This window comes from Narcine bancroftii, chromosome 2 (genome assembly GCF_036971445.1).
Source record: "Narcine bancroftii isolate sNarBan1 chromosome 2, sNarBan1.hap1, whole genome shotgun sequence".
In the NCBI taxonomy this organism is placed as follows: domain Eukaryota; kingdom Metazoa; phylum Chordata; class Chondrichthyes; order Torpediniformes; family Narcinidae; genus Narcine; species Narcine bancroftii.
The window spans coordinates 72065844-72092223 of record NC_091470.1 but is presented as its reverse complement, the minus strand read 5'-3'; the positions used below and the strand labels follow the sequence as shown (position 1 = coordinate 72092223).

At 43.7% G+C, this 26380-nt stretch overlaps 1 long non-coding RNA gene across 1 annotated transcript in view; it reads left to right on the top strand.

Moving 5' to 3' along the window:
- LOC138752377 (uncharacterized) overlaps nt 1-26007 on the top strand; it is a 155255-nt gene extending 129248 nt beyond the window's left edge. The window contains exon 3 of the long non-coding RNA XR_011350575.1: nt 25057-26007. This is a non-coding gene — a long non-coding RNA (uncharacterized lncRNA). The remainder of the gene's footprint in view (nt 1-25056) is intronic.
- The last annotated feature ends 373 nt before the right edge of the window (nt 26008-26380 follow it).

Genomic DNA, 26380 nt, shown 5'->3' with positions numbered 1-26380 from the left:
GTCTACGCCATCTTCTCTGCCCATGGGCCAAGAGTCCTGGCACCCGCCGGAACTGAGAGTCCGATGGCTCAAGTGTTCCAGGAACTACTGAGTACTCCACTCAGGGTCCCAGAACACACTACTCAGGAAGTGGACCAATCCACCCCATGACCTGAACCGGTGCCCTCAAGACCCACAGGTGATCCAGGAAGTTCGGAAAGCCCAAAGTCCTCCAGTATTGTGGTACTCGACCAGAATTACCAGACCCCCCCCCTGACAGGTTTAATGTAAATATTTGTAAAGTATTTTTTATTTGAATGAATGGACTCTGTTTTTCACCCACGGGCTTAATTCTGAAGAAAGGGGTGAATGCAGTGAACTGGAATTCACTGTCTATGTATTGTTCAGATGGCTGGCTACTCCCCTGGCTCCACCCTCACCTACCCCAATATAAACCCTGGTTTTCCCACTTTACCTCAGATTCACCTGAGGACTATTGCTTCTACTAGCCATTGCTTGTAAGCCATTAAAAGTGTGTTCGTACTCCTCACTTGTTTCTGAGTGCAATCAGTCGCATTACAAATATATTGTTTGCACTGTTATTTTTAAAAAATTCACTATGTAGCTCTGTGTAGGTGTGTTTCAGTTTCATAGTGTAGGAATGGTGTAGTCTTGTGTTGTGTACATTGTTTTTGTGTAATCTCATGATGTGTAGGTAGCATTATGGTTTGGAGGAATGTTATCTCATCTTTTACTGTGTACCGTTTTGCAGTCTAGTCTTAAATGACAAGAAAGATATAGAATCATATCGTAAAATGGGAGAAAATGGATGCGAAATTTATTTGGCACTCTCCTTACTGTTTCACCAGCTCAATGATTAAATACCTTTTTGCTTGTGTAAAAACAATGTTAAAACATCCTCAATAAGAACTTACACAATGAGTTAACATAATGAAGACAGATTCCAGGAAGAAAGTAAAGGACATTTGGTCAGTGGGTTACCCTATAGGGTGAGGAGCAAGAATTAAGAAAGGTGAAGACACAAATAGGAATCCATGAAACCATGATTTTAAAAAAAACTCAGTAAAATTTGTGGTTATATTGTTGTGTGGGAAACTTTTCACAAAAATGTGAAAAATCCTTCTTGGCAATTTTTATAAGATCCTGCATCATAATAGCTGTTCACTGACCAGAAATAAATGAGTCCACAATCCAAAAGGATTTCTGCAAAGAATAACAATGCACAAAGTTCTCTGGAAGTGTGTACTTCCTGCTAGGTCTGAAAGCGATATGTAGGATGGAACAATATCAAGCCAGTTTCAGGCAGGACTGATAGTGCAAAGAGGTATAAGATTATCAGTAGCAATCCTGCTTTGGAGAAAAGGGAAGTGGTCTTTTGAGAGGGTGCTCATGAGATCTCCTGGGAGCCACAGCAGTGCAAAACGACATGAAGTTGAGGTGTGAAGAAAACAAAAAAAATAGACTTTTGTCCATGAAAGTTTACATAATTCAGTCCTTTTATTTATTTCCCATTTCTTTTACAACTGCATAGCTTGTTAAACCGTCAGGGGGGATTAAGGTTGAGGAACTTTAGTGTGAGTTGACAAGGTAAGTAAATTGTGCTTCCTTCACTAGCAGACTAGTGAGCTTGTTTTGCAACCTAACTACTTAATGCCACCATGCCTCAATGTTTCTTGTAAATTTTTTATACTTGAGTTGTATGTGCTCAAAGAGGCCTGATAGGATTCAGATTCTTATTCATTGCATTATTAGTTTGATTAAATAATGACATGCATCAGTTTCAAACTGCTGAAAGGCATACTTGGAAAGGAGTTCTCTCCCAAATAGCAGTCAACACTTCAACAATAATGTTGAGGAATGTGGTTTATCAGTAATTTGAGACAGAAACTGAGTTAGACGTACTTTAGATGGGAGTCATGGGCAACTAGAGCGCCAAACTTCACCACCTGTGGGCTATTCTGTAAACTTTATCTGAGCCTGATGTAAATCATTGAGATATAAATTTATTGACATGGTGAGTCAATATTGCCACTGTATCTTGCAGCTACCAGATGGAAGAAGACAAAAACAAGCATTCAATGAAATCAAAGTGCTGGAAATAGCAAGTCAGGGAGCATCAGTGGGGAGACAAACTGAGATCATGTTTGTTTAAATGACCTCCCAAGGAAAGATCTTCTACCTGAAATGTTAATTCTGCTTCTGTCTCTGAAGGCTGCCTGGTCTGTTGCTCGATTCCATAATTTGCTTCTGTTATTTCAAATTTCCGCATCTGTGATTGTTTACTTTTCGACAAATTAAATAGAAGTTGTCTCTTTTTACTCTGGCAATGTAAAATTAAGAAGGAATTCTGTTTGGGGTCAGATAGATCAAAACATTGGAATATTATGAGGAGTTGGACGGGGAAGAGAAGGTTTATTCCTGTTGGAAGAAGTGGGATGGTTAAATTTTCCTCTTCTACAGCTTTTTGTCTCAATGTTTCTTGTAAATTTTTATAGCTGAGTTGTATGCGCTCAAAGAGGCCTGATGGAATTCAGAAACTTATTCACTGCATTATTTGTTTGGTTAAATAATGACATGCATCATTTTCAAACTGCTGAAAGGAAAACTTGGAAAGGAGTTCTCTCCCAAATAACTTTCCTCTTCTGCAACTTTTTGCTCAGCAGTACGATTAAAGTTGCATTTTCCAAAGGTGATCAAGAGTTACGGGCAAATTTAAATTAGATGATGTCCTTGCTCAATAAATCATTTTTATATTGCCTTGAAATGTTTACCATCTCAATTTCAATGAAAGGTCACGTCTGTTTGAATGCCTTTGTTGTTAATGTCATCATCACCGAAACAATTCAGGCATTTCTGAAAGATAGAGTACTTCCTCACATCCTCAGCAATTTCCAAAATCACAGTCAATAAATTATTTTTGAAGTACAGTTGCTGCCACCAAGTCAGGATGAGACAATAGCACAGCAAGATCCAAAAAACAGCAACCATGATGAAGACCAAGTAAGCAATGTTTGGTGATCTTGGTTTAGGAATGGACACTAACCAAAGCATTATTGAAATGTCTGTAGTTAGTCAAACAGCACCAAGTCCCTCTTCATATCCACAGCTCATCAGAACATCTGCACTTTGAAAAAATTGGCAGCTCCTACATTTAGCAACGAAGGACAAAAGAAGTGTTGGCATCAAAAGTTTTATGGCATTGAGCTGATCAATGATTTCACTGCTGTAGCAATGCATCTGTGATTAAACTTACCTCAGGAGCTTGTGGTATTTAATCACAGTGGCGTAGGAGGATTGGCCATTTCCTGTTCACTGTTCATCACCAGTAAATTATCCATTCTTACCTGGTTGCCTGCCTGATAAAACAAAAGGCAGATCTCTGTCAAGTTGTGGTTAGGAAAACTATTTTTACCTGATGATATCTCTTCATTGCAGTCTCCCTCATATAAATCTACCTTTGTCATTCTGGATTGGAATTTCCTGCCTCCTAAATATTTTATCCTTTGAATAGTCATGGATGGTCATCCGATGAGATCATTGCAATCCTTTTGCCTCCAGTTGTGAGGATAAAACAGAGGTGAGTTCAAACTTTATTTGTCATTGTGCATACAGGTGACAAGTGTTTAATAGTGTGATTAAAATTACTGCAACATAACACTGAAAAAATTAAGAAGGAATTCCCTCTGCTGTATCTTTTAAAAGTGTCAGTGCTTTGCTCCGTTATGTGATAAAGCCATATTAACTCTGGAATGATGAGCTTCTTGTACTCCACCTTCTCGAGCTTTCCCCTTCCCTGAACCCTTACAGTCCCTATGACTGTACTAATTGTGACCCGACATGTCTGATCAAATTCCAGGTCCTGTAAGCAGAGCTGTCCACAAGCAATGAATAAGCCTCAGAAGGTGGATCCATTTAGCAGGCCATTTCTACAACTTCGAACCATCCCTGATTAGAAACATTTGAAAACATTCAAAACGGATTGAAATCATTTAGAAAAAAATATTTAATCTTCAAAAAAATTATAAATCTGCATATAATACATTCACTGATATAAATAATTAAACCATGTTTCTGCAGTAAATTCATTCAGCCATATTCCTGAGATAGAATAGCCAGAAAACTGAGTGTCCAGGTGTGAAGTGTATCCAGTTATTTAGTTCAGTAGTATTGAGGTCTCAAATTCTTAAACCAGAATACATTCAGTTTATCTAATATTCTGCAGAAATAACATTGAACAATGAAGAAATCACCTACTTTGGAAGAGGGTTGAGTAACACTTCCATACATCATAATTTATAACTAATGACAAATAACAACAACCAACAGGCCTCTGAGAGGTTCTTGAAATAAAGAAATGGCTCGTACATTTCATGTGGGAAAACATGGCTCATGATTGCACTCATAGCTTATTGCTTGCCTACAAATATCCACTTGTGGTTGAAAATAAACCAAGGATAGCAGATGCCAAGACAGTAAAGGGTATAAATGAAGTTATAAGTAGAAAGGTAATTCTTTAGCAGTGAAAAACTATGACCTAAACCTAATGATGAGATTATTGCCTTATAATAAATAACTCTTTCTATATGATTGGGAGCAGTTCTTTTACTGTCATTCCTGACTGTTCCTGAACAATTCCTGTCCTTGCTAGCAAAGGTTTAAAATATTGCAGCACAAATTTGCAATTTCACAAAGATTGTGTGCAATTGTAAGGAAGTAAACAGGTGCATTATTTTTGTTAAAATTTGGTGCCTTCATGAGCAAATTTGTAACCAATTTTGTTTACCTTTCCTATGCTTGAAAACTGCCTGCCACTTTATAATATAATGAACTTAGAGTATGTCTCAGAAAGGTAGTCCTGATATGTGGTTCAGTGAGAACACTTGTTGCTGGTGGCAATAACTTTGCACAGGATGGTTGAGTAACCTGCAGAAAATACAAGAGGGAATAACTGATCCTGACCACAGCACATAACTACTGTAACTGTCTTGGGTCTATCAGATTGGCAGATGGGTGTTTTTAATACTTTTAGGCCAAATAATTTATAACAAAAATCAAATATATTTCTTGTGATCACTGCATCTCCAGAGGATTCATTTTATTTTAAAAAAATTCTCCCCCCCTCCACCACCGATTCACCATCCCTTTATCAGTCATAATTTATTAGAAATTGGGAGGTTGCCAGGACTGTTCAGGGGGCAGATGAGGCAAGCTTACGAGATGGAGGAGGCCAGCATGGACAAGAGAGAAGCAATCAGGAAGAAGAGGATAATGAGGAGAGGACTGTGAAGGCTGCCACGCAGATGATGGCAGTGGCCTTTGGGGCTGCCTTTGAATTAGTGGCAACACCTCTGCACCTCCCAACACCACATGGGGGCAAATGCTCATAAAAGAACCTTAAAAATACAGCTGATTGCAATCACTGTTTACCTACCACTGGTTGCATTCAGGTAATCTTGGGTTCATAAAGGGTGTCTCGGAGGTTCAGGGTACCAAATAGTTACTATCTGTCTAAGGTGTGGACATTATCCATCTCATTTTGCGCCTTTATTTCACTGACTTGGATGGAAGCACCAGCTAGCTTGTATTCATGAGTATTTTGGCCTTGTCCTCCATAAAGGACATGGATGAGCACCTCTCCGTCAGCCACTGTTTGAGTATGGGCTAACATTTGGATTCCTATTTTCTCGGGCTCCTATTAAAATAGGGGCATTTTTTGCTCCTGTCAATTAAATCCTTCAGTGATTGGAGGAGAGGAAATCTAAAGGGCAAGGAAGTATATTCCTTGATGAGAACCACTTTCTTTTCTAGTTAACACTCCCGAAATATTACAGGGAACAAGATATACATTTAGTTGTTGTTAAAACATCACAAAAAGGTTAGTTTATTCAAACTGCTTTGAACCTGCTACAGGTCCACAAACACCCTTAACCACTCAGGCACCTGCCTGCTTTATGCTCATATCTTGATGAAGAGCTCAGGCCCAAAACTTTGATTCCTCTTTACTTCCTATAGATGCTGCTGAGTTTCTCCAGCATTTTTGTGCACTGAACTACAATCACGGCAACTGCTGACTCTATTACTGCAGTTTACCACTTGTTGAGATTTAGTTTGCAGATTGCCAAGTGCTCCCGATAACCATTGTTGGGGGCGGAATAGTGCAGTCATATCTGAGCTCAGTCCATATTTATCAACTGGAGATGAAGTGTCTCAGCAATCATCTCAATCACAAAATCTTGCATATGTTGTTGCTAGTGACTTCCATTTCTTTAATTTCTGATATGTGGGTGCTGCTTCTGGGCACACTGCCCAGGTGCTCAGGTGTGGCCAGGAGTTGAACTTTCTGACTGCAAAAGGGAGATTGGCACATGGGCTGCTGGTGGCTCCGATAGAAGTTAAGGCGAATTACTTTCACAATGCCATCTGTTGTCAATTGTGAATTAAAATTCCCACATCACAGAGCAAGAGAACTGCGTGTGGCATAATGAAATACTACACTTTGTTTCTTCACAATTTAAAAAAAATGGTAGCAATGAAGCACTTCCAAAATAAATCGAATTGGGATGTTGTGGTTCAGACGGAGAAGGTGCATGTCTATTTCCATAATTACTGTGAGGCCGTCAGAATGTGGTTGAAGAAAACAGTTCTGAGGACTTTGGAAAATTATTTTTTAATTTCTTAGAGCTGAAGAGGTGCAGGCTGCATCAACCACCCATAGTCATACAGCAGACTGATTTGAGTCATGATCAACAAAGCACCTGTCACATGGATCACACAGCCAAAAAAAAGGCTTTGGTCTGTGCTAACCATCAAAACACCATTTAAACCATGCCCTTCATAAATTCTCCGCTCATTCCCATCAATTTCTCTCAGATTCAACTTCTTAACTACACGCTAGAGACAACTTACTGTGGCCAATGAACCTACCAAACCCACACAATTCGGGGGGTGTCTGAGGAAACCAGAGAACCTAGGCAAAATCTATGTGATCACAGGAGAATGTGCAAACCCCAGGAGGGAGCACTGAAAGTCAAGATTGAACCTGGGATGCTGGAGCTCTGTTGTAGCAATTCTATGAAATGCACCACTCTGTTGCTCCAGTTGTTTATGCTTGGAGAACTGGAGGATAAATTTCAATTTCTCTTACTTCTGGAAGATGTTGGAGTAGATATTTCACCTGGCAGGACACGCTGCTACTATATGACCTCCCTCCTCCTTTTTATGCAGACACCTTTTCTGTTTGTTGCTACTGTATGACTGTTTTAATCTGTTTGAATCCTGGAAAAAAGGGCGAATCATTGAACCTACTCATGCTATCTCTTGGCCACCTAGCTATCAGCTACTCATGTCTCAAGAGGTCTCAAACGTGAGTACATGTATGGCCCAATTTGGAAGACGAAGAAGTTTTGAAGGTTAGGTGCTTACACATTGGACTCTCAGCTCCATGGTTGGGCATACTACTGAGGTAGTCTCAGACCTGCCACTTACTCAGGCTGTGCTCCACATTGACCTAAATCTTTCTGTTCAATGTAATTAAAAACAAAAGCTGAAAGTTTCCAAATTAAATCTAATTGGGTGACTTCAACACAGGGGTGGATAGATGGCAAACTGTCAGTGATTCCATTTGTTTGAATAACGTTGCTGACCCTCATTTGATAAAAGTGCTTTGTTTTAATTTTTAAAATTATTTTTTAGTTTTAATGATTTTTCATTCACATGTATTTTTAATTGTTTAAATATATTTTTACTACTTCCAAATGCCACTGAACCCCAGGCAAATTTTGAAACAATTCAAAAGCTTTTAAGAATTGGCAAACAGACAAAAGCTGTTCATGCATCTGGGATCATAACGCCAGAGTCCTGGTCATGTCTCAAAGCCCAGTCTGCTTCAATCCTAGTCATGTCTCAGAGCCCAATCTGCCTCCGTTCCAGTCATGTCTCAGAGCCCACTCTGTCTCAGTTCCAGTCATGTCTCAGAGCCCACTTTGTCTCAGTTCCAGTCATATCTCAGAGCCCACTCTGCCTCATACCTAGTCATATCTCAGAGCCCACTCTGTCTCAGTTCCAGTCATATCTCAGAGCCAACTCTATCTCAGTTCTAGTCATGTCTCAGAGCCCACTCTCAGTTCTAGTCATATCTCAGATCCCACTCTGTCTCAGTTCCAGTCATGTCTCAGAGCCCAATCTACCTCAGTTCCAGTCACGTCTCAGAGCCCATTCTGTCTCGGTCTTGGTCAGCTCTCAGAGCCCACTCTTTCTCACTCCTTTCAGTTACCACTCTGTCTCAGTTCCAGTCACGTCACAGAGCCCACTCTGTCTCAGTTCCAGTCATGTCACAGAGCCCACTCTTTCTCAGTTCCAGTAATATCTCAGAGCCCACTTTGCTTCAGTCCTGGTCAGGTCTCAGAGCCCACTCTTTCTCACTCCTAGTCATGTTTCAGTTACTACTCTGTCTTAGTCCCAGTCTAGTCTCAGAGCCTGATCTGACCCAGAAGTCCACTGCCTCAAGAGTTCCATTTATTCCTCAGAGCCTCTGGGCATAGATGGAGCTTAGATGGATGAGGGTAGATCTAATTGAAACCAACTGAATATTGAAAGGACTGGAGCAGATTTTTGTGGAGATGACATTTCCAGTAATGGGAAGTTCTCGGACCAAAGGGCATAGTCTCACAATGAAAGGATATTCCTTTAGAACAGAGATGAAGATAAATTTCTTCAGCCAGAGAATGTTGGATCTGTGAAATTGGTTGCCTCAGATAGCTGTGGAGGCTGTCATTGTGAATCTTCAAAGTGGAAGTTGATACGTTCTTCATTAATAAGGGCATTAACATTATACGGAGAAGGCAGAAGAATGGGATTGAATAGAAACATATATCAACCATGATTCCATTGGTGGAGTAGATTTGATGGGCTGAATGGCCTAATTCAGCTCTTATGTCAACCAACACCTCCATCTGTTCTACATAAATAGTAAAAGGCTCACCTACTTTATATTGGGACCCAACTGCATCCTCCACTATTCCTGCTGCAACAGTCTGATGGCATCTACTAAGTTATCTGTATTTTTTCTCTACTCATCCTGAACTCATGCCCCTTGGCTTCTCATCTGCACATTAAAATTACTGTGAATAATTATTGTGTTCAGGTCCATTCAACCACCAAGAACAAGCAGCAGCTCAATGCATTTGACAACTGTATTTAGTTTGGACAACTTCAAATAATTTCCATTCTACTTTCTTTGCTAGTATCATATAATAGTCTCCAGTGATCTAACCTTGGAGAGTGCAGAGCAATCAACAGGAAGCAGAGAATTTTGAATGATGCATCTGGTTTATTTGTGGTTCTTCTCAGATTTGTTCACATGTTCACAATGTCACATACATGATCAAATTGGACTTCAAGGGTACCTGTCACATCAAAGACAGCAGCTTAACGATGTTCACTATCTTACTGGTTAAGTGAAGTGGAATATTCAGAACCTTTGTGTAATTTTTTTAAATTCAAGCTATTAACATTATTAGAGCATACTTGGGTCTGTTTCAATAGTTCTTTAGTTAAGGGATTACATTTCCCTGTACAATATATTTTCTACCCTGGTTGATACATTTGTAACACAATTCCACAAGTGTTATTCAAACAGCTCTTTAACAGAAAAAAATAAATAGAGACTTCCTTAAAATTGGAAATTTTACAGTTGCCTCAAAGACATTAAGGTTTTCACACCAAAATGTTTTAATTCAGTAGCTTTCTATTTGGACTGGAACAGAAGAGCTGCTGTTTTTCAGTTCGAGTTACCTGGGTTTAGTCCTGAACTATCTGCATGGAGTTTGCATGTTCTCCCTGTAATTGCATGCATTTCCTCTGGGTGCTCCAGTTTTGTCCCACATTTCAAGGTTTTGTGGGTTGGGAGGTTTATTGGCAACTGTGAACTGCTCCTAGTGTTTGCACGAGTGGTAGAATCTGCAAAGTATCATTGGGATTGTGGGGAGAATAAAACAGATTGGGTAGGATTATTGTAAGTGGGTGCTCAATAGATGGTGAAGATAGTGGACTGAAGGGTCTCTTTCGGTGCTGAAGGGGGTCTATGATATTAATTTCCAATCTACAGTTTGTACGTGTGGCCATTTCATTTATCCAGCTAATATCCATCAGTGACATCCTATGAATTTATTGTTACTTGATTACTGATTTTTAAATTAGTTTTGTGCACCATTTGTTCTAAAATGATAGTATTATTATTATAATACATTAAAACAGGGGTGTCAAACTCAAATTCACGGAGGGCCAAAATTAAAAACTTGGACTAATTTGAGGGCCGAACTAAATATTTATTGAAAATTTTCAACAACATCTGCATGTTTTCTCTTCTCTCAACATATGTAATGTTAAACTTTTTCTTATTAAAATAAATGTTTAATAATAGTTTTGGATAAACTCTTTCCAGAAGCATTAACAAATGAGAAATAAAATATTCAATAAATAATATTTCTCTATAGAGGATTTGTCAAATGTTGCTAGTGTGCTGTCGAATAGTAAAATCTGAGGGCTATTGAGAATGTGGGAGAATAACATGATTTCTGAAACAATCAAATGGGTGACTGATTGTGGGCATGAACTCTAGCAGGGTTATTTGCCATGCCCTTTTTCCATTGGTACAGATATCCTTTGATTTACACACTTTTCAAGTTTTATGCCTAATGAGCTTGTATCCAGGTGCAGGACCATTTTTAACCAGGAATATATTTATCACTGTGACATAAAACTATTGGATGATCGTTTTATCCTGAGATTAAAATTCATAATACTTACCCAGGCCTGTGTGCGGGAGGGCGGGGTTTGCGGGCGATCGGGTTGGACAACGACAGTGCGGGGGCATCGGCTCTCGCTGCAGGGCGGCATCTCGGTGGATCACCGTGAGTCGCGGGTCGGCCTGCGGCAGGGAGGGGGAGTGGGCAACGGTCCTGGCGAGGTCAGGCCCCCCCCTGAGTTTCTGCTGGACCCCCCTTGACCTGCTGAGTTTCTCCCGGACCTCCCTTGACCTGCTGAGTTTCTCCCGGATCCCCCTTTGACCTGCTGAGTTTCTCCCGGACCCCCCTTGACCTGCTGAGTTTCTCCCAGACCCCCCTTGACCTGCTGAGTTTCTCCCAGACCCCCTCCCCTTGACCTTCTGAGTTTCTCCCGGACCCCTCCCCCTTGACCTGCTGAGTTTCTCTCGGACCCCCCTTTGACCTGCTGAGTTTCTCCCGGATCCCCCTTTGACCTGCTGAGTTTCTCCCGGATCCCCCTTTGACTGCTGAGTTTCTCCCGGACCCCCCTTGACCTGCTGAGTTTCTCCCGGACCCCCCTTGACCTGCTGAGTTTCTCCCGGACCCCCCTTGACCTGCTGAGTTTTTCCCGGACCCCATTTTCTTTCCGTGCCGGTGTCCTAGGACCTCTCCAGGGCAGTCTCCGCGCTCAGGACCGCGCTGGGATCCCGGTCAGCGGTGGAGGAGCAGGTGAGCGCGGCTAATCCCGATCCAGCCTACGCCACTCCCGAGATTGGCGGGGGGTTCCACCCTACCTGCCCGACCAGCCTCACTCTCCACGTGTACTCCGGGCACCCGCCGCTGGTCCGGTGGGAAGGCGCAGGGCGGCCGGCGCCCCCATCACCCGGCGGGGAGCCCCAATCTTCCCTCCGGCGTCCCGACTCCATCTGCAGCTCCAAGAAACGCTGTGCCACTGGGGTTCTGGGCGCTGGGAGGCAGCCTTGGCTTCCCCTGACACCGGCCAGGCCGCGCTGCGGTGGGGGGGGGTGTGGGCGGGGGGACACGACAGCGAGTTTATAAAACCACTCACCACTACTTTTCAAGGACCAGGATTTTTCTCTCTCTCTCTCTCACCCTGGGACACAGCGGTTACTGTGCATGCGCTATACTGGCGCGGCAGCCAGTGGGCCACCTCTAATACATTTTTGATATGATCTTGCGGGGCAAATATAATTATATCCCGCGGGCCAGAGTTTGACATGTGTGCATTAAAACATTATTTTAACTCTTGTGGTATTTTAACAGTGATGTAAATACAGTTTTATTTTATCTGTTTTACTCTGTAGGATCTTAAAATCTCTGTCATGCCATTCCTGTACTAGCTGCAGTATATGTGCAAAATTCACTGAAGGACCAGAATATTAATTTTGAGTGTATTATTCTATGGGTAACCTTGGTTTGGCAGTGCATGATGCCCTGGGCAGACATATCAATGTGGGAATGGAGCACAGAATAGAATTGGTTGCCCCCGGGACACTACTGACATCCCTGATGGAGTTCTATCTGGATCCATGACAGAGATCTCCCCATGGGCAACCACTTCATTTCTGCACTCCCACACTGACATATCTGTCCATCTCCTCATGCACTGCCAAACCAAAGTCACTAGTAAATTGAAAGAGTAACACCTAATATTCTGTTTGGTAATAGCATCAACTTCTCTGGTTTCTGCTAGACCATTCCCTGTTCTCCCTATCCTTCTATCTCCTCCAACTCTCCACCCCTTCCCTCTCCATTCACAGAGCCATCCCTCACTCCTCCTGTTTGTTGGTGTGCTCTCCCTCCCTTATTCACCGATGACTTCTTGCCTGTGAGACTGCACTTCTACCCCTGCTCCTCCCACCTCCATTTTATTCTGGCGCCTGCCTACCTTTTGCTCATACCTTGATGAAGGGCTCAGGTTGTTTATCTTTTCTATATAGAGTACCCTGTTTGACCTGCTGGGTTTCTCTAACATGTGTTTTTACTTCGATCATGGCATCAGCACACTTTTGTGTTTTACTTAATCCCTCAATTAGAAGTTTCAATGGAGCATTAAACAAAAACTTACCGGTATCGACTATTATTTGAGTAATGGGAGTGGTGAGATAATATGAGATCCCATTTGCAGCCGATCTTTGAATCTCAAAAATTCTGTCAAAGGAGCATTTTATTATGAGGCATACATGCAACACTAGAAATGACCGTAACAATGTTCGAAGTAATTATGGGAGGGCGAGGAGGGCATTTCTCACCACTCCCATTACTCAAATAATAATCATTAAGCTTCAAACTGGTAAGTTCTTGTTTAATGGTCCAGCATTTTTCGTAATGCTTGTTGGTTCGCTAATATGAGATTTCAAAGCTCAGTGGTCTCTTTTTCGCATGGTTTGAAAGACCATAGGGAGATCAATAGACACCAGTATGTGGCACAATTCAAATGGGAGCCTGAAAAATTACTGCAGTGAAATTTTGCCACTCTGCCCTCAGAGGTTTATTGTAAAACCTGTTAAGTGTTCTTTTATTTGACCATCCAGCCTGAGTGATGATATCCCAAATAGGGACTTCTGCTCTACTAGCAGTAGACTTAGCTGTCACTCTGGTTGAATGAGCCCCAAACGGAGTGGTATCCACTCCAGCCAACCTCATGGTCCTCTTTAGCCATTTAGCTCAGGTCTGAGAGGATGCCCGTTGATGCGGTTTGCTGTCACATACAAACAAGAATCTCTCTTCCCCTCTGATATTGAGAGTACATTCAATATATTGTCTCAGATACTACACCACACATAATCTTTCATCCTCTTGATAAGCGTACAATTTAAACTTTGTTCATGAACATGAAATTCAACAAAATCATTTTCCCAAATGATATAGTCCAAGTGTGAACAAGTTAATGAGCAATTTCAGTGATAAATCACATAAGTCCAAAGTGTATGCAGACGACAAATGTCACAACAAATCCAACACAACTTTAATATCCCAGATAGCGTGATAATGTGACGTAGGTGGACATAAATTAAATACTCCTCTCATGAATCTTGAAATTAGGGGATGATTCCCGATAGAATGTTTGGTGTCTCGTAGAGTCAGGAAGGCCTCCAAAACACTCTTGGCTGTGTTCATAGCACTATAACTGGCTAACTGAACATAAAACAAATCAGTGAAGAAATGCAAAACAACTGAAATGTAATTAACATTTAAACTCTCATTAAAACAAAACAATTGCCATTTGTTAACGTAAGTGGTGTATTGCTTTTGAGTTGACTTTCTCCATGAAGCATAAATAATGTCCATTGTTTTCAGCTGCAGTCCTTTTACACCTAACTTTTCATGCCAATCTTGCAACAAGATTGAGTGAGATCAAGATGAGTGAGAGGATGGGGCAGGACAGATACTGGATGAACTAGCAGTTCCTTGCTTCTTCTCAACAGTAAAAAGCTGTTCTACTAGCATCCAATTCAGCAATGGGAGCCAAGATTGAGAAGGCCAATTTGGCACCACCAAATGTCCAGTGGCCCCGTCCTCCTGAACTTTGTGCAGACATTTAGCTACTAATGAGAAGGGGGAAAAAGCATAAAAATTCAGTTCTGCGCAGTCAATCATAAAGGTGTCTATGGCTTCTGCCTGGTGGTCTGGCAACCAGGATATATATCTCGGTACTTGGGCATTTCAATGTAATGCAAACAGATCCATCTCTGGCAACCCAAAATTTTGTACTATCAGATTAAAACTCTCTTACCCCAACATCCATTCCGCTCTATCATTAAACTTTCTAGACATCAAATCCGCCTGATAGTTCAAATGCCCTGGCAAGTACACGGCTGTTATCCAGATATTTCTTTCAATACACCAACTCCACATCTGTATTGCGAGCCAGTTACATGATGGGGACTTCAAACCTCCCATTTTATTCAGGTATGCTACTGCTGAGGTGTTGTCTAACCTCATCAACACATGTATACCCCTTTTCTCTGCACAGAACGACTCAGTGCCAACTGAGCTGCCAATGTTTCTAGAAAGTTAATGCAAGATGCTGATGCCAGTCTAATCTCTTGAATAGTCCACGGCAGAGGTAGTTAAATCTGTGGCGCCCCATCCTTCACCACTAGCATCTGATCGGATTTCCATATCAAACTTTCTAATTTCTATCATGGCGTAAGCCTGAGATATATTTGTTGTCCACCACACAAGTTCTGCTCTTGCAATAAGATCATAGGCCTATCAAAATGACCCCTGGTGGCCTTTAAGGAATCTATATTTTAGCAGACTGTACTGATCAGCTGGGAAATCAACCACCAATTTCCCAATTACTTTTGCTACTTTCCATATAGAGGAATGTGATTCTGCAATCAAAGCACTACAAGCCTGAAGAATTTCCACCTTTTTATCTTCTGGCAGGGTTATTCTCTTCGATTTTGTATTTAAGAGGAACCCAAGGAATTTAATTTCTCTGGTTGGACTGAAGACTGGTTTTTTTTTTTGAGTGTATAATAAATCCCAGTTCCTGCAGCAGCGCCGTAATGGGGTTCACTGCTCTCTGTGTTTCGCCCATGGACCTGCCGATCATGATGGTGTCATCCTTTCTGAGCCAGGAGAAAACCGGTTTCAGCAATTTGGCAAATATTCTGGGCGCAGAACCAAGTCCATTAGGTAGTTCCTTATATTGCCACAATTCGCCCTTCCAAATAAACTTCAGGTACATTCTAGAGAGCAGGTGTGTAGATACTGAATAATAAGCATCTTGTAAATTGACGGATGCCATAAAATAGCATAACGGGGTGAATCGTGTCCATTTAAAAATGTTGGTATAAGACATACTCTACATACTCTTGTTCCCCCACTTCTCTTAGGTCTCGTGAATATGTTTGAGATGAACTCATTCTCTTCCTGGCAGCAGCATTCTATTACATTTTTGCATTCTAAAGTCATAATCTCTTTATGTGTAGCTTCCATGAGTATGGGGCTGCATACATAATTGTATAAGCCCCTTCTCCTAACCGGAGGGAATTTCTGTGGGTCAAACTCAATTTGATACCTAGACACTGTATGGTATACATTAGCATCAGTAGTAAGATTACACCATTGGTGAAAGAACATTGTTAATCAACCGCCCACAATCTTATCATTGTAATTAGAAAATGAAGTCAGCTGACTATAGGTGGAGCTCATCTTTTCGGCGTGCTTGGCCGGCATGGCTGTCCAATATGGCTTGACCTCTGCGAAGAGCTTTGGATGGGAAAATTCTGCTCCCACTCTTTCCACAGAGGGTGTTGCCCAAAAAAATGGCTGCGTGGTGGTGCCACCTGAGAGGGATATCCTCTCTTAAAGTCCCCCGTGTACCTGCGATAGGGATGAAACATAGCAGTTGGTCTTGCTTGTACTCTCGAGCCTCTAACCACTCCAGCCGTTGCCTTCTGCTGCTCATTCAATCCTTCATCTGTTTACTCAGATCATCACCAAAGAGAAATTTAGTGACAGGATTGGCGGATTTACATAACTGAGCATATTGAGCTCCTTCCGGAAGGCATAAAGTTTGTAATTCACATGGGAGAGCAACCCCAGCGCATCTTTTTGTGTCCCTGTAATATATGATGACAGGGTCTGGGCAAACACAGTGATATCTTTAACTTGAGAGCCCTGTAATCTTTGCAGCTTCATGTCCTTGGTTCTCATGGGGACATTCAAATTATCCCAAATTGCGGGGTTTACTTTTGGTACATCCAGCAGAGGGCAATTGGCTGGGCAGAGATATTTTTTAATCGAGTCCTCTAGCACCGTCTTTTCGAAGACATTAGATACCAGATATAGTATTAACCCCGCAATTTCTTCATCGAGGGGTTGCCCAGCGCCCGTCAGTACTGCAAATTTTGTTGCAATTGATGGAATTGTTGCAATCTCATCCCAACCAATAAGAGTGGTGTATTGGGGGTTAGGGGACTTGATTTCTATGTCTGCCCCCTCAGGCTCTCCCTTGTCCCATTCACACTGGAAATAAGATTCCTTCCCCTGCTCGGCGCTTGTGTTTTACTCACGATTGCAGATATCATGCCTTACAAATCTCCTCATTGGTCATAGGCTCTGCCCTCTGGCAGGCTTTTGTGATGGACCCTGATCGAGTGGGTGCCCATGAATCAGAGACATTTACATTGCCTTTTCTCAGGCACAGGTCATCCTCACCCGTCAAGTGGGCAGATTAACTACACCTAACCAGCGGGTCATAGAGCGGCCAGGCCTTGTCTTACTAAGTGAAGGCACCTCCATTTCACTGCCACTAGAACTGAAGAGATGTGCCCTCATTGAGCTCGCTTCCTGCGGCAGCATTTCTGTATCATTGCCAGACACGTCAGGTCTTAACTTGATCTAAACGAGGTCAGTGCAGCCAGCCTTGTGCCCCACCCTCCACAATGGTAGGCCGCTGTTGCCTGAACCCATCCCCAATGGAGATAGATCGGCTTGCCCTGACCCAACCCCCATTGGAGGTAGGTCAGCAATGCCTCTTCTCAGTGGTTTGACTGCTCCCCGGCAGGCCCGCTGGTTCTTTGGCACTTTGATTGTGCTGTAGCTGCACTCCTCCCCCACCTCAGGACCTGGGAACCTCCCACCAGCTGCCCTGGATCACGTTTTGCAGAGCCTCCCTGGGGTTCATGCTAGGCCTCCATAGGTTGGTCGGACCGTCTTAAACATGATTTACCGACTTTTTGCGAACTTTTATCGGTGCTCAAAATGGCGCCCATGCTGAGAACTGCAAGTAAAACAGATTAATTGGCTGCACATGGGCAGATGAGATCTCATATTAGCGAAACAACGAGCATTACGAAAAATTAATGCAAATTTCCTGCTCCTTGTTAAATTGCTGTTTGTGGAAGGCTCTTTTGTGGAAACTTACACTGTTGCTTCCAGTACCAGCAATGTTTCTAATTCCATGGTTACTTCTCTGACTCTAATGAAGAACTTTGATGCTAAGAAAAGGATCTTAAAAGCCCCATATAGTAAATACAATTTTATTCTTTCTATTACCAGTGAATTCAGAATATTTTAGATTCTAGTACGTTCATGTTTATTTTTATTCCATACGTTTGTAGCAGCCCACCACTAGGCAGGTGAACCGGGCCTGCTTGTAAGCCCCGTTGCGGGGCAGCTGGCCAAAATGGCGCCATCGGGGGTTTTCCCTTCCTCCCAGCATGGGGCTCAGAAGCCCGCACTGGGGGACAACATGATGCCTGGGTGACGTCAGCGCCCTCCAGCACAGTTCTCAGCCAGGTTCGGGCTGGGAGTATAAGTACAGCCTAGCAGACTGCAATAAACCAGTATGCTCACTGAGTTCAACCCGTCTGGTTGTGGGTGTTCCTTCAGGAGCAGTGTAGCTGCCGCTACAATTGGTGAACCTGACTGGTTCAAACGTCTTTGAACCCATCATGAGTGACCCTGGGATCAGCTCTATAGCTGTGAAACTGCCTGAATTCTGGGTTCAGGAGCTAGAGACCTGGTTCAGCCATGTGGAGGCTCAGTTTCACCTCTGCCAGATTTTGTCTGACATGACCAAATTCTACCATGTGGTCGCTGCCCTGGACCAGGCCACTGCCAGATGCGTGCTGCACCTCGTTCAGCACCCACCCGCCAAAGACATATACAAGACCATCAAGCGAGTGCTTACCAGATCCCTCGGATTATCCAGACACCAGCATGCTGCTCGGATGCTGCAACTTGGTGCCCTTCGGACAGTTCCCCAATGGAGCTGATGGATGAGATGCTCGCGCTCATGGGTGAGCACACCAACTGCCCACTCTTCGAGTGTATTTTCCTCGACCATATACCTAGGGACATCCGGCTGCTGCTGGTCCAGGAGAGCTTCACCGACCAGAGGAAGGTCGCCCAGAAGGCCCAAGAGCTATGGCTCGCACGATTCCTGCAGGGCTCAGTGGTCCAGCAGGTCATGAAGCATGGGCACAACCATGCCAAGCCCACCCCTAGCGCTGTGGTAGAGCATCCAGCCACTGCAGGGGCCCCCAAGAGCATAACCAAGGCCACAGCATCTGCTCCAGACATCTGCTTCTACCACCAGCGCTGGGGAGCCAAGGCTCAGAAGTGTCACCGGCCCTTCTCATTCCAGGGCAACGACCAGGCCGGCCACTGTTAATGGCCTCCTCTACCTGCGGGACTCAGTCAGTGGCCGACAGTTCCTCGTTGACACTGGAGCCCAAATCAGCGTCATCCCGGCCATGGCTGTTGAGTCCAGGAACCGACTTCATGGACCTCCCCTTCATGCGGCCAACGCAACAGAAATCCAGACGTATGGAGACAAGACAGTCCACTTCCAGATTGGCCAACAAAATTTCACGTGGAAGTTCACTGTCACGTCTCTCCCAAGCGCCATCCTAGGTGCAGACTTCCTCCTCACACAAGGGCTTCTGGTGGACATTCGAGATAGGCGCCTGGTGGACGTCCGTATCTTCCAGGCCATTCGCCTTGACACCTCCAACTCGGAGCAACCGCAGGTGGTCACGATCAGAGATGAATTCCAGCAAATCCTGGATGAGTTCCCGACACTCCTCAAGCCACAGTTCTCCGCTGCCTCACTGCGCCACGGGGTGTTTCACTACATCCCCACCCAGGGCCCACCAGTTCATGCCAAGGCACACCGGCTGTCACCTGACAAGCTCCAGGCGGCAAAGGAGGAGTTTTTGCACCTGTTGGAACTGGGGATCATTCAGTGGTCCGACAGCCCGTGGGCCTCGCCGCTCCACCTGGTCCTGAAAGCCTCCGGCGGCTGGCGTCTCTGCGGAGACTTTCAATGGCTCAACGAGGCAACAGTTCCTGACCGTTAGCCCATCCCTCACATCCAAGACTTTACAGCCAACCTGCACAGTGTGAGGGCTTTCTCCAAGGTTGACCTGGTGCACGGATATCACCCGGTGCATCCTGAGGACATACTCAAGACAGCCATCATCACCCACTTTGGCTTGTTCGAAGACATGCACATGCCATTCAGGCTCAAGAACGCCGTTCAGACCTTCCAGTGCCTCATTGACTCTGTGGGCAGGGACTTGGATTTCGTCTTTATTTATTTGGATGACATCCTTGTCGCCAGCAAGGACCGGATGCACACAAGACCCACCTACATGCCATTTTCTCCCGGCTGGCCGATTTCTGCCTTACCATCAACCCGGCCAAGTGCCAGTTTGGGAAAGAGTCCATGCAGTTCCTGGGCCATACCATCATGGCCGAAGGAGCCATGCCTGCTGCTGCGAAGGTCACTGCTATCAGGGAGTTCCCACGCCTGAACAGCCTCAAGGGGCTGCAGGAGTTTGCGGGTATGGTCAACTTTTACAACCGCTTCATCCTGGGAGCTGCGCGCATCATGCAGCTGCTATTCACCCTCATCGCAGCCAAGCACAAAACACTTGCTTGGAACACAGAAGCCTGCACCGTATTCGAAGCCACCAAGGAAACCCTTGCGAAGGTCACCATGCTCGCCCACCCGCACACTGACCTGCATACGGCACTTTCTGTCGATGCCTCTGCCACAGCTATCAGTGCCATCCTGGAGGAGCAGGTGAATGGACATTGGAAGCCGTTGGCATTCTTCAGCCGCCTGCTCTGCCCACCGGAACGCAAGTATAGTGCCTTTGACTGCGAGTTTCTGGGCACATACCTGGCTGTGTGGGATTTCCTCTATTTTTTGGAGGAGAGGACTTTTACCATCTTCACCAACCACAAACCCCTCACCCAGGTGCTCGCGATGGCAAAGGATCCCTGGTCAGCCCACCAGCAGCGTCACCTCTCCTTTGTGTCAGAGTTTACCACCAACATTTGGCACAAGGCGGGGAAGGACAATGTGGTTGCCAATGCACTCTCGCGACCAGCCATCTGCACGCTGACACCCAGCCTCAACTTCGACCAGCTCACCCGGAACCAGAAGTCTGATGAGGAGATGAGGGCCTTCAAGACCGCCATCACGGGCCTGAAGTTCTGAGACCTCCCGACTCGGAGCTGCGAAGGCACCATCCTGTGCGATATCTCCATGGGCACCCCACGACCAGAGGTTCCCCAGCAGTGGCGCAGGCAGGTTTTCCTTCACATCCATGACCTTTCACATCCATCCATCAGGTCCACGGTCCGGATGGTGGCAGAACGGTTTGTATGGCATGGACTGTGGAAACAGATTGCGGGCTGAGCCAGAACATGCACCCATTGCCAGACATCCAAGGTGCACAGGCACACCAGGGTGCCCATACAGGAGTTCGAGCACATCCAGGAATGGTTCAGCCACATTCACGTGGACATCATCGGGACCTGACCTGTTTCCCAGGGCAACCATTACCTGTTTACGGTGGTGGACCGCACCACTCGCTGGCCCAAGGCAATCCCAATGCCAGATGCCTCCACCGACTCCTACTCCCGAGCATTGTTGCATGGTTGGGTCTCCTGGTTCGGCGTCCCAGGTCACTACACCAGCGATGGGGGCGCCCAGTTCACATCTGCGCTCTGGGCATGGCTCACCAACAGGTTGGGGATCCAGCTACACCACACCACGGTCTACCACCCGGAGGCCAATGGACTGGTCGAAAGTCTGCACTGCCTCCTTAGGTCGGCACTCAAGGCCCGCCTCACCAGTCCCAACTGGGCGGATGAACTGCCTTGGGTGCTCCTGGGCATCTGCTCCACTCGCAAGGAATATCTGCGGGTGTCATCTGCTGAGCTGGTCTACGGTGCACTGCTGGCACTACCTGCTGAGTTCGTCAATGTACCTCACAATCCCCAGCAGTCGCCGCACGAACTACTTCCTCACTTCAGAGCACACTTGGACTTGTTCGAACCCCCACCGCCGCCCAGGCATGGCACCCACCCTGGACATGGGCATGGACATGGGCGGCAGGCGGGAGCTGTTTACCATGGACAGGCTGAAGCCAGCAACCTCGATCCCACTGAGCCCACGGTCATAGCCCAGCCCAAGAAGCGAGGCCGCCTGGTGAAAAAGGACATTGGCGCTGGTTCTGGGGGGGGGGGCGGCTGTGTGGCAGCCCACCACTAGGCAGGCGAACCGGCCCTGCTTGTAAGCCACGTGGCAGGGCAGCCAGCCAAAATGGTGCCGTCGGGGGGGGGGGGTTTCCCTTCCTCCCAGCATGGACCACATGACGCCTGGGTGACGTCAGCACCCTCCAGTGTGGTTCTCAGCCAGGTCCGGGCTGGGAGTATAAGTGCAGCCCAGCACTCCTGCAATAAACCAATCTGCTCACTGAGCTCAACCCGTCTGGTTGTGCGTGTTCCTTCAGGAGCAGGGTAGCCGGCATTACAACATTCAAATTTTACTGACACAATTATTTTCTTGGAAATAATGCATTCCTTTGAGATAAACAATATTTCCTGTTAATAAGTGATGGAATGCAGAGATTATGGCATTGTTTGTGGTAAGCTAAATTTATATAATCAACTGAATGGCTGAATCTGTGAGCTGTCTGGTCTACTAAGATTTCCATGAGAGAATATGTTTATTCTGTCCCATGATCTCTGATGTGAATATGCATTTCTTTGGATACAGGGGAAGATGGGGAGGGGGGGAGACACATTTTCTCTAAACAAAGTGCGAAGTTCTATTTGAACTGATCTATAATTTCATGGATCACTCATTGATTATGTTCCTTGTCTCCTGAAATTCTTGAAAGCCAGGGCGAGTAAATAAACAGTCGACATTGCCACAATTGATGCCCAAATGATTTTGAAAGACTCTTTGGCCAACATGAGCCACGGGCTCATTCTCTGGAAAGCAAACCAGAGCTTGGAAACCCTTCATGGGATTAAGGAAAAGATGTATGAAATTTAAACCTAAAATGGTGGAAACACAAAACAGGTCAGGGAGCATCTGTTGAAATAGAAACAAAACTAATGCTTCAGGCTAAAGACCCTTCATGAGAATCTTCAACCTAAACCATTCACAGTATTCCTCTTTCCACAGATGCTATCTGATTGGTTGATTGCTTTAGGGGAGATTTTCTTTCCAGATTTCCTAAATCATTCAAAAAAAAAATTGACCCAAGATCTGGAGGTCTGGAGTTTGCTTTTGATGGATATTAATAGTAATTGGCAAGAGTTTAGCACCATTTACTAAATGCTATGCTCTGCTGGCCTTCATTAGTCTGGGGATTGTGTTCAAGAGCAGCGAGGTAATGTTGCAGCTCCATAAACATCGAGTTAGACCACACTTGGAGTATTGCATTCAGTTCTGATCACCTTATTACAAGAAAGATGTAGATGCTTTGGAGAGGAGACAGATGAGATTTACCAGAATGTAGCCTGGTGGGCCATAGCAAGTTTCCATATGGTCCACGGAGACTTCCCAACCCATTGAAGTCATGAGTGGGTCTGAGATCATGTTTTGATCCTCCTGGGTGACCTTGAATGGAGTGCAAGCAATCTGCCACTGAGGTCAGTGAGGTCATCTAGCTGTCTCTCAATATAAACAGCTTAACGCTGAGCACTCATTCACAGTTCCTATCGGACTTCCAAACAAGACAGATTCAGACTGATTCAGAGTGTGTGTTTCTGTCTTCCTACTGCTTGTTCTTCATTTAAATCAAGATTCGAGGTGCCTGTTTACAAGGTAAGACACATGATATATTTCTTCAATAAAATTGGATATAAATTATTTTTGGCAAAATTTTTATTAACGATTTACCCTGAATGGGATTACATGACTGTAGGATATGAACAAGTGTACTTGGCTATGGTGAGCAAATGAATAACCCTTAATGATCAAGGAAACATCCTGACACTATAGAAATAAATTAATCATAAACTAACAGACTGTGCTTTTATGTGTGGTAATTATTCGGAAGACGAACCCTTCATAAATTGGAATAAAATTCATGTTTTCTTATGTTATTTGATGTGCTTTTTATCATGATTTTGATATTCATTTTCTCCAGAAATTACTCATTTTTTTAGATATAACACTTTTTAGACTTTTGGAATGGATGAGTTTTTGAGACAAATTGGAATAATAAAAGCCTGATAACTACTGGTTATGTCAATAAACATTGATTCTATATATTTATAGTTAAAGAACAAACCATGAAAAAAAAACTAAAATATGACTAATTAAAATTAGCTGTTTTATTTAATATTTTAATGTAGTGTTATGAGCCCAGAGGACTCATAAACCCAGCGGCAATAGATATTCAAGGCAAATGGTTACTTAAACAAAAATTGCTTTAAACATGAAAAGAGAATCAAACTTTTTTAAATCTCTATTAACTTACTTAACCTAACTTAACCCCCTTCTAATTCTAAATGCATGTGTATGTAACGTATGTGTAAGTTCAGAAAAGTTCTTTGGTTCACAGTCCAATCTCCCTTCTCATTCCTCCAAATTCACCGGTTGCAGGCAATTCTTATACTGTGCACAGAATTTAACATTTATAAAGTTCACCAGGCTTTGGTGCTTGAAAGGTCAATGGTTACCACTCAAGAAGATTTTTTGTTGGTTTTCAGAGAGAGATTTGTTGTTCCAGGACATCCACAACTTGTAGTTCCATCAGCCACTCCAGTGTCTTGCAGATGAAACTTGCCCCTTCAGGGTTCTCCAGATGATAACCTCTTTCTTTTAGGTCATCATAGAGTTCATTTTTATTTATCTTATTCCAAGTGAAACATTAGACAGCCAGTCCTCTCCTCTTGCATGAACCACAAGGGCTTTGACCAGGATGCCTTCCAAATGGGCTTGCTAGCTTGACCTGTTCCAGCCCCAGCTACTTCTGCTGGCTGTAACACTTCGTAAGTGATCTCTGTATCTCTCTGTGAGAGAAGCATGTTTGACTCTCTCTGCTTGCAAAACCACATAGCCCTCTTACAACAGCAAGCTCTCCTCCAGACGGCAGTGGCTCCAGCAGGTTCTTTCATCTTTTCCCTTTTGCAAACAACAACCCATTAATGAAGTCTCTTGAGTACCTATCAAAGCTCTTGCAAAAACTGTGTAGCCGATACATCTATCATGGGGCAGAGCTCCAGTATTTTAAATAAGATCTGTTTTAAAGTGTTTATATGTGACCTACTCTAACAAACCTTTCCCAATTTGTCTCCCAAAAACATATCTATTTATATCTATATACTCTGTCACAGTAGTATCAGTGTTTATTGGGATAATGGATATGGTTATCAGGTTCTTTATTATTATTTTTATCTCAAAAACAAAACTAGTTCCAAAGTCTAAAAAGAGTTATATCTCATATTTCTTTTTTTCTGAATTTCTTACTCAAATAATTTTTAAATTTTTTTTTAGTCTCTTTGAAACTGATGAAGTGAGTGTACAATGAACAATACATGAAGTTTGGATTCACATCCTTCTACAATCATGGAGAATTAAAAGGACACTGCATCCTGTGCCATGAGGTTCTCAGAAGTCACTCTCTTCGGCCAGCCAAGTTCCAGCTATACCTGACCAAGATTCATCTGCAAAACCAACATAAGGATGTGGACTTTTTCAAGTGAATGGAAAGGATCCTGAATTATTAGCACTTGGATGGAAGTGGAGCATTTCTACAACAAGAAAAGCATCTCATAGCATTTTCTTAAGCTGTCAGGTTCTCATTGCACAACAGAAATCTCACACAGTTGAAGAGTCACTGATCAAGCCATCTGCCCTGAAGATGGTTCAGATTGTGCATGGAGAGGAAAGTGAAATGAAGTGAAAAAAATACCTTGTTAAATTCTACAATGCATAGGAGGATTGTTGATTTATCTTCAGAACAAGTGATTGCAGAAATCAAGGATTCTCAATTCAGTTGGAAGAATCCATGGGTGTTTCGTCTTGTTCCCAGCATTTTGCCTTTGTTCGGTATGTGAAGGGGTAATCCATCAAATAAGAAATACTATTTTGTTAAAATCAATTAAGTCCCTGATGATCTGCAAGATGATCTTCAAAGTGATTCTGGATGCAGATTATGTGTTTGAGACCTCGGGTAAAATTTGGCCAAAAATGATGGATAATTTCACCAACATTGCGAAAGTTTCTTCAGAAGATCCTGCCATTCACAACCACTTATATTTGTGAATCAGGCTTTTCAATGTTGCTGCAGTTGAAGACAAAGGTAAGAAACTGCATTGAAGTGGAAGCAGATTTCAGATGTGCATTATCTGCCACAGAACCAAGGATGCAGAAACTGGTGAAGAAACTTCAGGAACAGGTTCTCATTAAAGTGGTTTGATCTTTGATTTTGATTGGGAGATATTATGTTCAGTGTATGCTTGCAGTGTTTTTTTTGTTCTTTCAAAATGTGAAATAAACTACTTTCAATTAGATAAAGATGTGATTCTTACAGAGCTGCCTTTGACTTGAAAATATTGCTCAGCCATTGCCACTAGTGGGCCATGGAATGATAGGCCAGAAGCCAGATGGGCCTTAGAACAAACAAGGTTGAGAACCACTGATTAAAGTTTCATGGAGATGTCAGAGGTAGGTTTTTTTTTACTCAGAGAGTAATGAGTGCCGAGGTTGGTGATGGAGGCTGGTACAATAGGGACTTTCAAAAGACTCTTATAAAGGCTCATGGATGTAATAAAAATAGAGGGTTATTGGTGTGAGTTGGGGAGAAATTTAGATTGTT